Source organism: Leopardus geoffroyi, chromosome C2 (assembly GCF_018350155.1).
Source record: "Leopardus geoffroyi isolate Oge1 chromosome C2, O.geoffroyi_Oge1_pat1.0, whole genome shotgun sequence".
Taxonomy (NCBI): domain Eukaryota; kingdom Metazoa; phylum Chordata; class Mammalia; order Carnivora; family Felidae; genus Leopardus; species Leopardus geoffroyi.
In genome coordinates this window covers 103,457,826-103,471,743 of record NC_059333.1, presented here as the reverse complement: position 1 = coordinate 103,471,743, position 13,918 = coordinate 103,457,826, and the positions used below count along the sequence as shown (strand labels likewise).

At 38.9% G+C, this 13,918-nt stretch overlaps 1 long non-coding RNA gene across 1 annotated transcript; it reads right to left on the bottom strand.

Moving 5' to 3' along the window:
• Window positions 1-9,588: 9,588 nt before the first annotated feature.
• On the bottom strand, window positions 9,589-13,548 carry LOC123576162. Its single transcript, XR_006701198.1, has 2 exons — window positions 12,352-13,548; window positions 9,589-10,167 (listed from the first exon to the last, which is right to left on the bottom strand). It is a non-coding gene; the product is annotated as an uncharacterized LOC123576162 (long non-coding RNA).
• Window positions 13,549-13,918: the final 370 nt, after the last annotated feature.

Sequence of the window (13,918 nt, the reverse complement as noted above, 5' to 3'; positions counted from 1 at the left end):
ATACTGATAGAGTTAGAGGTTCTGCATCAAAACATACAAGATTTTAGAAAGCAGGGCAACTGCAGATTGAAGGTCCACTTTTAACATTTAATGGGAACCTGCTATTTTCTATCCACTTGGCTGGGTGTTGGGGTTAGAGCGAGAAATAAGACACAGTACTAGATATAAATGTACAAATGAAAAGAATGAGAACAAGGAGACTGTGAAGCTTCTGAACGTGAAATTGAGTTTGTGTGGGGTGGACGTAGGTGGCAGAGTGAAGTCACACAGGGTGCTGCGAAAGGCGGTGGATGTTTTCCTCGCAAAAGGTAGTTAACCCAGGTTTCAGGTGGTTTCAACATGGAGTAAAAGGATGCTATTTGAGGGTGTTGCAATTGTCTTCAAGCCCTGACCTATGCCTGCAATCGGGGGCAGCAAGCCTAGTTTTCCATTGTTTACAACCACAAATGATTTAAAATGAATAAATATTCTGTAAGTTCTGTTGTAAGATGATAAGAATAACAACAACAAAAAATTATCGTTAGGTTCATTGTACTTGCCCATCTGTAACTGTGGCCATGGTTCGGCATTTTCTTGCTTAATTTAGAAACAGGTAACCCCATCTGCCAAAAATAATGGGGAATGTCAAGTGTAGAGGGACCAAACAGCATATGGGCCATAGCTGTGCAGCCTGGAGAGGGACCTTAGTTGCTATGCAACTTTTCACTGCCTGAGAGTTAAAGGTCTCCAGCAGCTTATGGCAGTGAATAATGTATCTGCAGGACAAGAAACTTTATTCATTTTGTATATTTGTTGGCTTAAGAAAATTATAAGAGCAAATTTATTGCATTAATAGAGGCAAATACTTAGTATTATTTGGTTAATCAGTCACTACTGATGGTAATAAGAATAGTAATATGCCAACAGAGTGGTTATTCTGTTTTACAGTGACACTTTCTTAATATAGACAATGAAATATACGTGATTCTAACACTCTTGTAAAAGATATTTGTAAGCCTTGAGTTCCTTTTTGCTTCATCTGGAGATTGATTCCTGGTTTTCTTTGCTGACTTTTCTTTCTCCTGTATTTACCCTTAATGTTGTTCTTTCCAACATTGTGTTGTTCACTTCTTTGCTCCTTTTGCTGGGTGATTGCATCAGTGCCAAGGGTTTGAATGCCACCTGTATGCAAGTGATGCCCAAATTTATATTTCCAACTCTAACTTTCTTTTTTACTTTTTAAATTTTATTTAAATCCAAGTTAGTTAACATGTAGTGTAATAATGACTTCAGGAGTAGAATTTAGTGATTGATTGATCACTTACATATAACACCCAGTGCTCATCCCAACAAGTGCCCTCCTTAATGCCCACCACCCATTTAGCCGATCCCCCTACCTATCATCTCTTCAGAAATGCTCAGTTTGTTCTCGTATTTAAAAGTCTCTTAGGGTTTGCCTCCCTCTCTGTTTTTACTAATTTTTCCTTCTCTACCCCTATGTTCATTGTTTTGTTTCTAAAATGCCACATATGAGTGAAATCATATGATATTTACGTTTCTCTGACTTATTTTGCTTAGCATAATACACTCTAGCGTACACACACACACACACACCCCACATCTTCTTTATCCATTTGTCAGTCAATGAACATTTGGGCTCTTTCCATAATTTGGCTACTGTTGAGAGTGCTGCTCTAAACACTAGGATGCATGTGCCCCTTCGAATCAGCATTTTTGTATCCTTTGGATAAATACCTAGTAGTGCAATTGCTGGGTCATAGGGTAGTTCTATTTTTAACTTTTTGAGGAACCTCCATACTGTTTTCCAGAGTGTCCAGCTCTAACTGTCTTACTGATCTCTGTAGAGTCCTCTCTCAAACTGCATTCTAGACTTCGCCAGCAGAATTCATAATTTTTCCCCCAGGACAATTCTCTGTCAAATGTCTCAGGCCACCCAAAAGACACCCTTAATTCCTCTCTTTTGCTTACCTTTCACAAATGCTGTCAGCATCCAGAATCCACTCAATTCACACCATCCCTAGGGCTATAGTCTTGTGCCACCACCATCTCTCCTTTGGGTCTTGCCATCACCTCTTACCAGCTCTTTCTGTTTTATTCCTGGCCTGGCTGCAGTTTGTTCCTCACAGAGCTGCCAAAGGGAGGTTTAAAAAATGTATATCAGGGGCACCTGGGTGGCTCAGTCGGTTAAGCGGCCGACTTCGGCTCAGGTCATGATCTCGCGGTCTGTGAGTTCGAACCCCGTGTCGGGCTCTGTGCTGACTGCTCAGATCCTGGAGCCTGTTTCAGATTCTGTGTCTCCCTCTCTCTAACCCTCCCCTGTTCATGATCTGTCTCTCCCTGTCTCAAAAATAAATAAAACGTTAAAAAAATAAAAAAAGATGTATATCAGATCACGTCATTTGCTTGCTTAGAGTTCTCATATGGCTTCCACTTATACTTAAAATACAAATTCCTTGGGGCGCCTGGGTGGCGCAGTCGGTTGGGCGTCCGACTTCAGCCAGGTCACGATCTCGCGGCCCGTGAGTTCGAGCCCCGCGTCGGGCTCTGTCCCAAAAATAATAAATAAAAAAAAAAAAAACGTTGAAAAAAAAAAAAATACAAATTCCTTATCAGGGCCCCAAAACCCTGCCTCCTTCCTCTCCCACCATCAAACAATGCTCCAGCCACACTGGCCTTTTCTTCTCTTGGAATATACTTTACTTAAGGTTTTTATGCTTAATTTTTTCTGCCTGGAATCCTTTGCCTTTTCTATTCTTCATGGTTGGCTTCTTCTGGATATTCAGGGCTCAGCACAAATACTACTTCATCCAAGAGGGCCTTTCTGACCATCTAATCTTAAGTGGTCTCGTTGCTCCCGGTTACCTTCTTTCTTTTTCCTGCCCTTAATTTTCTTCATGAGATTTCATATTTGAAACCATCCTGTTCATGAATGTTTTTATTTGCCTGTTATCCTTCTTTTTTCATCTAGAACAATTCTTCACGATTTTTTATGTGATAGCACACCTAAGAAATAATTCAGTTGACTTGTTATCCATGGTAGTTATGTTTAATAAAGCCTCCATGAACACTGACTTAGTGAATACTGACCCATTACTTCTACAGAAAATACTGGGTTAGTCTCCTGTGAACCTCAAGCCACACTATTCTCAACCCACCGGTACATAGCCTTGTTCTGTGTGTGTTTCTGTTTAAAGAAACCGTGTTTAAAATATTGTTGATTTACAATGTTCAACTCATGGCCAACAGCACTATAATTCCTGAATGAAGCTTTTCTATTACATCCTTTTTTTCCCCTCTGTAAAGCATAATGCAATGCATTAAACAGCACTATGAGACTGTGCTCTGGAGCCATATTAAACAGCAAATCACTAGCAAAAAGCACAAAACTGTGGAAGATGCGGCACTAAAACTACAGAAGGGGCACTTGTTTATAGTATGAGCTGAAAAAAGAAAGAGGACTGTCACCTTGTTTAGCTTTAGCCTGGAAGTTTCCATGTCACATAACTCAAAATGTTGACTGTTCTGTGCATGTTTGTGAATATCGATAGAAAGCTAGGAGTATTGGGGCACCTGGGTGGCCCAGTTGGTTGAATGTCCAAGTTTGCCTCAGGTCATGATCTCATGGTTCTGGAGTTTGAGCCCTGCATTGGTTTCTCTGCTGTCAGCGTAGAGCCTGCTTCAGATCCTCTGTCCCTCTTTCTCTTCTGCACTTCCCCCCTTTTGCATTCTCTCTCTCCCTCAGAAATAAACAATCATTAGAACAAAATTTAAAAACAAGAAGGCTAGGAGTATTGATCTTGCTGTTACAAATGAATTTTGGTGAATAGGCGAATTTGCAAATATAGAATTACTGAATAATGAGGGTAGATTGTACTTGGTATATGGGGATAAATGTACTAGTGCTTTGCATGCTTATTAAACGCCAATAAATGTCTACTATGCAGTTGGGTATGTGATTTTAGAGTTCAGTGCTCCAGTCCCCAGACCTCACCCTAACCACCCAAAAGATTAGCGGATTGATCTTTGGTGCAACTCTAATTGGTGTACCCTAAATGGCAAGGAAAGATCTGCTCTAAAATATCATTCTCAGGAGACCTTGCCTTCTTTATTATTGTAATCCTATGGCTGAGGATAAAGCCTGAAACATAATATTTATTCAGCAAATGGAACGGCGATGTTTAAGGATCGGGTTGTCCCCGTGACAGGATAGTTGAAGAATTACGAAAAAGAAGCAGGGCCACAATCATTATTTCTTTCAAAGTGGTTCTAAACAATCCTAATAATGTGGTATCTGAACTTTTAATGACACAGAAAACAGAGAGCTTTCGGTAGTCACAAATGTGACAAGTGTGGGAATGGGTTTTGCTTTTACTCTGTGATGTTGAAATTAAAGTAAAGGAGGGAGAAGGAAGAGAGAGAAAGAAGACACATTTTTGTATGTATATCTATATATTTATTTATACAACATTTCCCAAAAGCATTGAGGCAGTTTACAATAAATTATTGACATTATAAATCAAATCCTTAATGCTTAATGAAAGACAAAAACCAAGTGGCAAAGGCGAGGCATCTGTCCATCAATCCATCCATCCATCCATCTATATAGCATACTGGCCAAGGTTCAATTCCTATTACATCAACACTCTACTGGCTCTCTTTCCCTCAGAGTTTGAGGACAAAAATGCCTTTTTAAAAAATGTGTTTATTTTGTATAGATTATTTTCTATTAAATTCATTCTTCTGTAGTGTGCTTCTTCATACTGCTTTGAAAAGAGAAGTAGGCATTCTTAAATGAATGAAAAAAAATAACTTCTATTTGATCCAAGGAAGAGTAATTTAGCAGACACAACACTGAGATTTCTGGTAGCTAGGCTAAAGAGGGAAGTATATTGGATTGCATAACTTTGTTTGGCGGAAGTGAATATCCAGTTTACAAGGAGAGGAAGCTTTACTGAAATCTTTTCCCTGAATGCAATTTATTCTTAGGCTCTTTAAATAAGGAAACTTCAGTAACTTATAAAAAATGAGGGAATGATGCTAATATGTATTGAATGTTACTAAATTCCACATAATTTAAGCTATGCTTAATTTCTCTCATCCCTCATTTTAATCTATATAGTAAATCTATGAAGTCTATAGTAGTTTTCTCCCCAGTGTATAGCTAATGAAAGGACAAAAGATTCTTGATAGATCTTCATTGGCCTTTACTGAATATTGAGAAAGTGATTTTAATCTTAGATCTGCAAAGACAGTTCTGTGAGAAGCCAGAGAGATCTAGTCAAGATATGTAGTTTACCGGACTTTGTTAAATTATGATGTTAAAGCTTTAAAATGAGTATTTTCCAAGGGAAATACTTCTATCTTTCCATTCCAGGCAGCAGCAGAAATAGTTTCATTGGTACTAAGGCTGCATTACAGAGACTAATGGCACTGGAACTTATCTTTGTAAGAAGGGTGAGACCTCGCCATTCAGAATTGGTGTCAGCTTGAGTGGGCGATTCTAAAATATCACTCCATTGAAAGCAGATGATTCATGGATGCACTGAAAAGCATTTAGGAATCCTTTTCATCCAGCTCTCTTTTAGAGGCTGTTAAATTTTGCCATCATTGATATGCTGCTGAGCTGACCATGCTGAGGTGCATGTGTCCTAGGGTAAAATCGGAATTGAAGTGGACGTGACATGAGAAACTTGGTACTGATGTGTCAGAGAGCCTGCAAAAGAAAGGAATTATTTTCTGTTATCAGAATGTCAGAGACACAGAGCCTGGTTGATTGAATGGCTATTCTCAGTAAAATGGAATTCTCTGTGTGTTTACAACTCCTTCACTTCTTCATTTCCCTCCCTAGAGAATTTCCAGGAGCCAGATATGAAATCTGATGACAGACAGTCGGAAATGAGATAGGATTTGCAGTGGTGATGGGTGTTGCCTCTGTTTTGCAGTGCAGTGGAGGCGTCACACAGCACAAAAGAGCACGGACTCTGATGGGTTACGGTGTTGGGGTGGAATCTTAGTTCAGTCAGCTTTGGGTAAGTTATCAGAGCCTCACCTTTTTCATCTATGAAATGGAGACCTAATACTTCTCTCAAGGACTTAGGTAGGATGCAGTGAAACAGTGTACCTTCTGATTCTGTCACATCCCAGCATTTAACCAAGGCTAATACAGCTCTACCTCCTTAGTAGAAGGTCTGCACTAATTAAACATGGGCACAGCCTTCCTCTCCACAGTCTGCAGATGGCTGCTTGACTGTACTCCGAAATACTGGTTCTCCAATGTAGCTGTACATTGGAATTACCGGGGGAAGTTTTAGAAACTAATGCTCTAATCTGATCAATTTGACTTAATTTTCTGAGGTATGTTCTAACATGAGAATTAAAAAAACAATCTCACCAAATGATTGAAAAAAATTTTTTAAGTTTATTCATTTTTGAGAGAGAGAGAGAGAGAGAGACAAAACCTGAGCAGGGGAGGGGCAGAGAAGGAGGGAGACACAGAATCCAAAACAGGCTCCAGGCTCTGAGCTGTCAGCACAGAGCCCAACACAGGGCTCGAACTCACCAACCGTGAGATCATGACCAGAGCTGAAGTTGGACGCTTAACCGACTGAGCCACCCAGGCCAGATGCTTTTAATATGCAGCTCAAGCTGATGAGCTGAGGTCTGAAAGTTTGTAATGGGGATATCTTACGTACCATCAAACATATATTTATTACTTTTGAATCCCAGGGCTAGTATCCAAAGGGTCATGATATTTTGCTGTTTCCTTCAGAGTCCTAACTTCCATGAAAGCTCCTTCTCATTTCCTCTCCAGCCCAATGTCACTAGGTTAAGCAATTGGTACAGTCTGTGTTGGGGGAAACTGACAGGACCCCAAGAGATCTCCTCTACTTCATGCTCAGAGAAGGCAGTATGTCCTGATGAAGGCAAAATAAAGAATATACACTCTATTAAATACTAGGAAGATATAACAAAAGGAGATACTAAAGCAAGACCAGAGATTGGAAGAATAAAGAAAGTGAACTGAAAGCCAAACAAATGAATAGTAATGTTTTAAGAGATTACCAAAAATCGGGGCACCTGGGTGGCTCAGTCGGTTAAGCATCTGACTTGGCTCAGGTCATGATCTCATTGTTTGAGCCCTGCGCTGGGCTCTGTGATGGCAGCTCAGAGCCTGGAACCTGCTTCAGATTCTGTCTCTCTCTCTCTCTCTCTCTCTCTCTCTCTCTCTCTCTCTCTCTGACCCTCCCCTGCTCATGCTCTCTCTCTCTCTCTCTCTCTCTCAAAAATAAATAAACGTTTTAAAAAAAGAAATTACCCAAAATAATTCAAATCTGGTATTTGCCTAAGGGAATCATCCTTAAGTGGGAAAGGATAAATGTACATTGCAGCATAGATTTTATAATTTTATATACAACAATTATATATTTGATAGCATATATGCTATATATTTCATATCATATATGTATGCTATATATATATCATAGCATATATATATGCTATATATATGAAATAAGATGGCCCAAAACAATAAATTATTGATTATCCAGAAGTTTATTTAAGTTTATAGAATTTCTCTAAAGACTTTTAAATGTAGTTCATTTGTAAAAGAAAAGTTGCTCTGACTCAGTGAGTCATTTACATATTGGCAGGCAGCTCAGATTTGAGCTCATGGTAACCACTTGACTCCCCCCAGCCCCCAGGTGCTTACTACAATTCAGGAATTCAGGAGAGCCTTTGATTAATAGATGAGGTGCTCGGGTCGCCTGGGTGGCTGAGTGGGTTAAGCGTCCAAGCTCTGGTCATGATCTCGTGGTCCGTGATTTCGAGCCCCGCGTCGGGCTCTGTGCTGACAGCTCAGAGCCTGGAGCCTGTTTCGGATTCTGTGTCTCCCTCTCTCTGACCCTCCCTGTTCATGCTATGTCTCTCCCTGTCTCAAAAATAAATTAAAAAAAAAATGTTAAAAAAAAAAAAATAGATTAGGCGCTCACAGAAGTAAAGAGTGCCTTCTCTTAATGAATTTTGTCTGATTGATATTGGAAACTTGGGAGGGGCACAAGCTGAGTGTCATAAGATGCCTAAAGAACACAAAGAGATGAGGAGAAGAACTTTCAACACAAAAGTCAATGAATTAAAGCCACTGAATTAAAAACAATGGCCAGAAAAAAAAAATGGCCAGCCAATTTTCCTCAATATCCCCTTACAATGTTTCGCCTAGAAATATCAAATTTTTTGGTTTAAAAGCAGGCTTGTAAATTGAAGGGTCATTGTGAAATTGAAGAAAAGTATTTTCAGATTTTTATTTAAATGTTGATTTTGGAGCTAGGCTGGTGCATCCATGCTCTCATTTCCCTGATGTCTTAAGAACTTCACTGTCTCCAGAGATTCTGTGAACCATACTACTTTTTTATGTTTTAGGCTTTCCCAACATCAAAGGGACATACAAGAGGTTTAGGGACAAAAATATGTAATACAAGTATAGTAAAAATATCCTATAAATCTATTTGAAATATGTGTGAATATATATTTTTCCTTTTCTATCTGTCTATTTACATATAGAAATAGGGAAAAGAGAGGGAAGGGGACAGAGACAGACACAAACTCAAACACACAGAGACAGAGCTTCATGCAAAGAGAGGAGCTCTATGGAACTGCATATATTCCTGCCTTAAATAGCCATGAAATTCCCTAGTTCATAGATGTAACTGACTACGATGAGACCATCAAAGACAGGGCATAAGTGACCATTTGGCAGTAATTTCTATGAGCCTGTCCTTGTGCTGGGAGTGAGGCTGATTGAAGTAATCATGAAACTAGTTTTTCTGGCTGCTCTCACTTGTTGACTCTTGGGTAATTTCCTCCATTTCTCAAAGAAACTAATTCCATTTTTAAGTAAATGCTATTAGAAAGTCACTCTTGTGCATTACAGCATTGTTGTAACAGTTAAAAGTAGGAAACAAAATGAGCACCAATCAGAGAAAATTTAAAAAAGTTATTATATACACATATGCATCTGCTGCACAAGATGATCTGTCTTCACATGAAAATATAAAAAGCTCTCCAAAATCTATACTCAAATAAAAACAGCAAAGTGCAGAACAGTGAGTATAATATCATTTATAAGTAGACAGTAGCATTTCTGGAGAGATATACACAACTGCTTCTCTCTGGAGAGTGAGTATATAGAGCAGAGGAGAGTACTTTTTTCCCCTTTTACATCTTTCCAATAGTTGATTTTTTGAAAACCACACACCCAAAATATTTTTAAAGAAAGAGAGTAAAAAAAAAAAAAAGAGGAGTTTTTTTTTTTATTGAAACACTTACTGTACGGGTTCAAATTTGAACAAGTAAATTCCCTTAAAATGAAGGTCTATGAGAGCAGAAGTTGTATTTTTGGTCAAGTACAGTGTTTTGATCCTAATATATTTTAGTAAATAATATTCTTTATTGAAATTGCCATTAGCCTAGCAAATATCATTTTTTCCTATGTTTTCCCAGTGGTTCAGGATTGAAAGAATTTATTCAGTCTGATCCATGGTAATAATCTAACCCTGAGTATTTGCACATGGGAAATAAGGTGATTTTCAAATGTTTATTAATATGAAATTTATTTTTGTATATTTTGGCAAGACTGATTACAGTGTTCATATAACTGTCATGAACGTAAAAGGCAGGGCCAATTGACGTGCATTCTGACAAGCTATTTGCAGTCCTCCAATCTTGAAGTCAGATTCAATTGCATAATTACTCTAAAGATAAGTCTGCTTTTAAAATGATCTGATATGTCACTCAATAAACTGAAAACTACCTCTGATTTTCATACAGGGTAAAACGAAAAGGTTATTAAATGACTAATGTATATCCACAAGGCGGACAGCAGAGTGTGTCTGTTGTGGAACATTTGACCTCTTTTTCAGGTAGGTGACAGAGACAACATCTGTTTGTCGTGGCATGGAGCCATTGGCAAGTGATCTTTCCAGGTTAGTTATTGGATGATGTGTAGTCCTTCAGTAATTTGACAGTGCTTCATTATGAGAGGTTCAAGGATGCAGATGTTTCCCTGAAGAAATCAGGAAAGCACAGTGACAACTTTATTGTAGACTGACAAGAACTCCGATATCTTCTTGAGATGGAATTGCTAGATGAGCTGAAATGCTGGCAGGTCAGTTTCTTGAGTGTAATATTGGTAATCAATCATTTGATGGACATATAAAGGAAAAAGAGTAGAGAGGGTCACTAATCTTTCTGTTAATTAGAACATCAAAACACCACCACCTTAAAATATATCCCCCAAGGATCATGCTAGAAGCAATGCATTGAAAAGAAAGGAGATGGAAAATAAAATATATGAAATTAGTGTAAGTACACCTTTGAGAATATACAGGATTTCTACTGCAATAGATTTTAACTGTATTCCCACTCAGTAATATTATTACCATCAGCTGTTTGCCAGTAGCTGCAGGCATAATTTTCTTTTTTTACTGCTCACTGGACCCAAGCCTACTCAATTTAGTATAGTTGGCTATGGCACCACTCACTTTCTTAAAACACAAGGCTTTCCAATTTCCAACAATGTTTATAGTATCAGAATAATTTGAAACAGGTGTTTAAGCCTCACGCCTATGCTGTGCAGCAGAAGGTTTATATATTTTTCATTATATATTGAGACAGACCACAACACTTGGAATGGCCATCTGTCACCAAATGCGTGCTGTGTGCTGAATGGAAGAGAAATGGGAGTTTTCACTGCAAACTCCTTTGAAAGTGATGGGATGCATTCTCCTGCCTTCTGAATCCCCGCTTGGTGCTTTGGATAAAACCAAAAGGTTTTTTTGCTGCTTTTATCACAGAATGTCACCTATCAGAGATCATTAGAATGCTGCATGGCATTTCTGTTTGGTTTGGTTACAAAAATTGTAAGCCCCAAACTTGAGACCATATTTAGCCAATGGATTTCCCCCAGAGGAATAGTATTTCAGCCTATACATTTCCTTCTTTGTCTCACAACATTGTGCAGCTTGGGTCTTAAGTATTAGGTCTCTTTGCAAGAATCTGGACTTGTGAGTCCTAGTTGCCAAATTAAGTGCTCACAGACACCAGGACGGTAGTGTGAATTGGTAAATCTGGCAGCATAGCAATCGTGGAAACCTGGAGAGAGCATCGCCTGTCGGGAGGGAGCAGGTGATAGATATGCTTGCCTGTTGGGCAGAAATGCAGGCCCAGGACCATCTGATCCGTCATTGAGAATAAACCAGAAATCTAGATTTTCATATACTATCTCCGAATACTTAAATATTGACATTGCACTTAAAAAATTAAAAGCCCATGTAGGCCAAACAAATATTCACACAGTTTGAGGTCAGCCAGTCTGGAGACTATTACTTAGACTAAAAATCTTTTGGTATAACTAGATCTTCTTTTAGAGTTCATAAGATATTCTTCCCTTGGTTATACACACATAATTTATTTTGCCAAAAATTTTCCAGTCTAGGTATTATCAACACCTTGATAATGATGGTAATGGTGATGCTGATACTGTTCGGTAATATTGGTCATCAATCATTTGACAGATGTAGAAAGGAATAACAGTAGAAAGTATCTACTTGTTGCCTGGCAGGTGGACTCTGAGGTCATGTTCATATCTACTCTCTGACAGACTTCCACACTGTAGCCTAACTGGGACTTGGAAAACAAATAAGATAGGCTGGAGGTAATCCTGGAACTAAAGGTTGGAGGGAGATTGCAAAGGAATCTATTTTAAGAATGAGCAGGTAAAAATTAATTATTTTTCACCAAATATGTATGAAGTACCTACTGTGTGTTAGGCACTGCTCTGTTTATTCAACACAAGTTTACTGAGTGCCTACAAACAAACATTAGGCAATAATCTTTATCCTTCTAATGGGGCTGTGGGTGACAAATGGTTGGCAGAATAAATAGATAAAATACATTGTGTTTTATAGTGATAAGGCTCGTGGAGGAAGCATAGCAGAGAAAGGTACAGGGAGTACAGGAGAGGGAGGAAATTATAAGTAAAAGATGATGCCACATTTGTGCTGGAGTAACTGGGTTGTCAAGTTGCCAGTGCTGAGATTGCAAAAGATAGAAGAAGGAGTATATTTGAAGATGAAGCTTAGGAACTCAATTTTGGACATGTTATGTGTTGGATGCCTAAAAGACATTCAGTGGGGATGTCAGGAAGGCAGTAGAATTTCAAGGGAGATGTCCAAGCTGGAGCTATACATTTGGCAGTAACCAGATGGTATTTAAAATCATAAGACTGCAGGGAAATAAATGTGGATCGAAAGAGAGGAATTTTAAGGACTGAGTCCTGTGGTATTTACAGTGACTTACCAGCCAGAAGATAAAAAAGAACCAGCAAACAAGACTGACAAAGAATGAACAGTTGAGGTAAGAGGAAAACCAGGAGAATTCAGAATCCTATAAAATGGAGAAATCATTTTGAGGGCACTTTGTAAAATTCAGACTCAGACATACCACCCTAAAACTCATTCTTTTTCTCTCTCTCTTACCCTCCACCCCACTTTGATTCTGCTGGTGTAGACGGGGCCCAGAAAGCAAGTGATTCTGTTGTAGGTGTTCATCGACCACACTTTATCAAACATCAAATAGACGAATGGGGTCTGTGGCTTGTCCAGATGGTTCAGTGGTAGGAAACAAAGAATAGGGAGCTGAAGGAGAAGTGAAGGAAGTGAAGCTCAGGAGAGCAGTACTTACCAAGTGGTGGGTTACCAAAGCTGGACACAGTCGTTGGCATGGCTGGTTTGAGGGAACTAACTTAATTGGGCCCTTTATTTACTACAGTTAATGAGACAGTTCAGTGTGTAGGTGGGGGGTTGAGTGATTGCACGTGCCAAGATAGAACATATGGGACTGGGAGTCAGGCAGACCATGCTATAGAATTTTTCTGCCAAATCAATATAAAACCAATCCCAAATCAATGGAACAACAATCAAACTGTGTGTTCTACTAGCTTGACAATCTGCTCTAACTGGTTTATACATCTGCTGAGTTATATGAAGAAGACACTGAGCCTTTTTCATCCATGCTGCCCCACTCTTAGAGTGTCTGACACTTTGCGGGCTCAGAGTCAGCATCTGCCAAGTGCACAAAGGTGGACCCAGCCAAAGAGGAGTGGACATGTGGTATATTTATGGATTTATGGAGATAGCTCATTCCCAAATACTTACAGGCTATTTTTGTAGATTTCATAAATTCTTTGTTTTTTATATGCTGAATAGATAGGGTTGAACTATCAGTTCTGGAAGAACACTGTGATTTGAGGTTATGATTTTTAAAGTTATCAATACCTCTTTACAAAAGTGGTTAGTTACTGAGGTTATGTCAACTCCAGGGGCAAATCCTTGACAGCCCTTTGATTGCAGCTGGCTTCTCCAGCCACTTCACTGTCACCTTGGGCTAGACGCCTACATAGCCTGAGGCAGGGGAAACTTTTGTAAAAGAAAAAAAAAAACATTATTAATGAGACTGGTGTCAATCTGGACACCAGTGAACTAGGTTCTCAGTTGCCCCTCCCACACAATCTGCTCAGAATAGGGTATTTTATGATTCTAAAACAGAAACATTTTTTTTCTCAGCTTCAGGCCTTAAACATGATTTGAATTTTGAGCCATTTCTGTGCATCTTGTGGAATAATGACATAGTTTTGACTCTGCTGCTTAAAGGAGCTAGTGTAGTGCATAGAAAAACAAAGACACTCTCCATTTCATGTAGGGATGCAGGATATTCCCTCTGTCTCTGTTCTCTTCTTGGAGACTTCCTTCTCCTAAGAGGGTTTCCCTCTAAAGGTTTCACAGAACATTTTTCTAATTACCAAATGAAGAATTTTGTTGAATACACTAGGTTCTATATCCTGAGTTCTTATGGTTTTCTATGTAAC